Here is a 3,982-nt window from a genome sequence, read left to right as displayed (position 1 = left end):
TGAACGCCAAGTCTACACTGGATTTCCTGCTGAGGGATTAGACGATTTTCAGGGTGAGATTATCAAGATGCAGAAGGAAGAGGCAGCCTCTCTGGATTGAAGACAAACTGAATTGACATTTTCCAAAAGCAAAATATAAGGACTTCTGATTCCAGGTAGAAGGTGGTGATAAAAGCAAGACAACTCAAAAAATGATTCATTAGAACACGCATGCTTGAAGGACCAGGGAAGGGTGAGCGCAGAGCAGACTACCTGAACTAAACTTCCAGAAAGGCTAAGTGCCCTTGCAAGGTGAGGGGAGGTCCCCAGACATTTCCCCACATGGAGGAATTGGCTTAGAGTAGACTCTGAAAACCATAAGCAGATACCAAAGTTTTAAAAAAGCAGATAGACACGTGGGCTGTGAGTGGGTGGAAGTTGGGTTGAAATCAAGAGCATCCTGGAACTCAGGGATTGTTTTCCCCACAGACTATTGACTAGGGCTGGAAAAGAAAGGTAGCATATCTCCTGCAGCTCCACGTTTCTTCTGAAGATGCCTGCAAATAAATTCAGAAGGCTGCCCCCTTACAGGCATGAGGATTTGATCGCATGTAATCAAAGCTGCAACCCCTCCAGAGCACAGTTCAGTTCCTGAGAAGAAAGCATTGAGCCCTCCTTTTCTTTGCTTGAGAGGCAACAACCAACTTCTGTGTTTTTCCCCTTACTTCTCTGTCTCCTCTGGCTCAAGCAAAACAGTTCTCGGGGCCACATCCTTACATCCCTCATCTCCTTTGCTCCTCACAATCCTGAGAGGTAAGGAGTCTGAGCATCCCCATTTTACAGATGTGAGAACTGAGGCAGAAAGGATAAGCAATATATCCCAAGTCACTCAACGAGGCAGTGACACAGCCAGCTTCAAAGCAGGCAGTCTGGTCTGCTGCTAGAGCCTGCATGCACAGCCCATCTCCAGCTGCTTCCAAAAGTAACTGCAGAGGCCCTAGGGGCTGCATCTGGGACAGCCCACCTGGGAAGGGCAGGATACACTACCGGACACTAAACCAAACCAGATGGGAACAGGGCACACCAGGCCAAATCAACGGCCCTCAGCTCCGCTGGTGAGCTCAGAAGAGTGGGGTCAGGTGAGCAGATGTCCAAAGTGGCCAGAGGAGGGAGAAGCTGCCAGATCCTGGTTGTTCAGGAGGCCAGGGGAGGATTAGAGAGGGAGGGGAGGGGCAGGCCTCTGCCTAGAGCCTGAGAGGACTACTCCTGCTGTTACAAGCCAGAGCTGGCCAGGCCCCTGCTGTGTGCCAGGCTCCGTGCTGGGCATTTGGCATGAGCCATCTCCAGAGACTCATCACCCAGTGAGGAGGTTGACAAGGATGAGAAACCCACTTGGCTAGCCTGGGTGGTGATAGAGGGGCAGACTAGCTGGGGGCTGGAGGAACCAAGGAATGGCTCTGGCTGGCCCTCCATCCTGGTGAGCCAGGAGGGCAAAGAAGTCTTAGGGAACCCAAGTCAGGTGTCTTAGGGAACCTAAGATAGGTCAAGGCCCACCCACCCGCCTAAATGAGCCCCAGGGGCCTCTTCTTGTACGTTCAGGTTAGGCAGGGCTGGGCTAGGCTGCCCTAAGTCTCCTGCCAAGCTGAGCCTGGGCTGTCTAGGAGGGTTTGGAGCCAGGGCCTGTGGGATCTGATGGCCTGAGCATCCCAGGGCCCGATGACAGGGAGGTCGAAAGCAGGGGCCTGGTGGGGCATAGCTGTCTGGAGCAATGGCCTTCGACAGGGACCAATTTCGTCCCCCAGGGGAACATTTGGCAATGTCTGGAGATGTCTGTGGTTGTCACAGTTTGGGTGGGGGGCGTGCTACTGGCATTTAGTAGGGAGAGGCCAGGCATGCTTCTAAGCATCCTACAATGCACAGGACAGTCCCCACAACAAAGAGTCACCTGGCCCAAAACGACAACCATGCCAAGATTGAGAAACCCTGCTCTTTCACTCGGCAGGAGTGAAAATCCAGCGGGATGTGCTGAGAGGTCTACCGGGGGCCCCACGGGGGGCCATGTCAGGGCTGAAGGGGGAGGAGAGCGTGCCCACCCCCACTCCCACTCGGGGCAGAGGTTTGTGCAGAAAGCAATTTAAAGAGATATTTAGTCATCGATAGCAGGTCAAAAAGTCAACCCATGTGAGGATGCCATCTCCCTGGTGGCAATGACAGATGTTTTAAAGCACTATGACATTTCTGCACAGGAGGGGAATGAAAAGCGATCAGGGATCTTCGATGCAGCACTGTTTCTAATAGCACAGGATGGGAAAGTGCATTAAGTGTCCAGCAATAGGGGAGAGGCTGGATAAACCACGGAATATCCTACAGCTGTGCAAAAGAATGAGGAGACTTTCTATGTACAGCTATGAAAAGGTCCCTGAAATAGAGTAAGTGAAAAAAAAAAAAGAAAAGAAAATACAAAGTGCAGAGCACAGGGTGTGCTATGCTGCCATTCACTGAAAAGGGGAGAAAAACATAAAAACAGTATATTGGCCGTTGCTTACATTTGCATAATCAGAGGTTCTCAAACTTGGTTGTACATCTGAATCACCCGGAGGGCTTGTCAAACCACAGCTTGCCTCCCCCCCAGACAGCAGGGGGTGGGCCTGAGAATTTGCAGTTCACACAAGTTCCCATCTGATCCCTGCACTGCTGGCCTGGAGACCAGGCTTGGAGAACCACTGCATGAAATAATCTCCGGAAGCATTAACCAGGAACAGGAAACCTCGGGTGCTAGGGGAAGGGGAATGCGGAGCTGGAGGCAGGGATGAGGACACCTTGTTTTTTTGCATGGGCAGGCACCGGGAATTGAACCTGGGTCTCCGGCAGAACTCTGCCTGCTGAGCCACCACGGCCCACCCAGAAGGACACTTTTTACAATATACCTTTCTGTATTTTCAACAGGTAATTCTGTAAATAACCCATTGGAAAGCAACCAAAAGTAAAAAGGTACAGTACTGAAAGTAAATAAAGACAAACAGGGACATATTTGGTGGCCCGCCAGGGTGTGCAGCCCCTTGGACAGGGTGGGCTCTGAAGCCTTCCCTCCCCACAGCCAGCTCCAGCCTCAGGGAGAGCAGAGCTCCCTCTGGCTGGTCATGGGCCAGCAGGTCTGCCCACTGGGCCTGGAGTCCTCAGAGTGGGGGCCCTGGGAGGGGGTATGTGGGGGTGGACTGGCTTTCTCCCCAAGACATAGCAGATCTGTGTGCAAGGGCAGCTGCAAAATGAGGTCAGGCCTCCTCGGACCGTGGCAGGGCCCCTGCCCTCTGCGCCTCGCTGGCCCCTGGTCTGCAGCACCCCCCTATGCAAGAGATGCTGCTTTCAGTCCCGTCCAGCCCACTAAATCTCTGCACCTTTGGCGAAATGACTTAAGGTCCTGGAGAGGAGCTGCCTGGGAATAATGAGGATTAAGTGAGTAAACGTGGCCTAGGCCCGGTGGCTGTGGGCGGGGTGGGGACCCGTGGCCTCGCCTTTGTGCGCGCAGCGGCGGGGTGGCCGCGGAGGTCCTTTTCTAGCCACCTGCCCCCCCCCCCGAACGCCATCAGCTTTGCCTTTTATTCGGGGTGGGGACAAGGGTGGTGGAGAGCGCCCCACATTTCTCAGCGAGGGTAAACTGCCCAGAAGTCCCGACCCTGGCCGCCCACGCGCCCCGGCCCCCCACCGCGGGGCTCTTGACAAAGGCCAGCAAACGGCCCCTTCCCCCACCCCTCCAGCAAACCCTCGGGGCCTGGGAAGTTCAGGGCGTTTGAAGACTTCCCGTAGGGACGGAGGAGTTGGGGCCCAAACCTCACCCCAGCCCCCTGCCCCCTCTCCTCTTCCTTGATAGGGCGGCGAACAAACCTGGCCCCCGCCCCCGCCCCCGCCCCCGGGGGGAGGGGAGGAGCGACGGCTGCAGGGCTCCTCAGCGGGCTTTGTGCAGCAACGCGTCCAGCTGTCGCCGCCCCCCAGAGCCCCCCGCCGC

This window comes from Tamandua tetradactyla, chromosome 15 (assembly GCF_023851605.1).
Source record: "Tamandua tetradactyla isolate mTamTet1 chromosome 15, mTamTet1.pri, whole genome shotgun sequence".
In the NCBI taxonomy this organism is placed as follows: domain Eukaryota; kingdom Metazoa; phylum Chordata; class Mammalia; order Pilosa; family Myrmecophagidae; genus Tamandua; species Tamandua tetradactyla.
The sequence above is the reverse complement of the archived record's forward strand: the minus strand, read 5'-3'. Positions refer to the sequence as shown.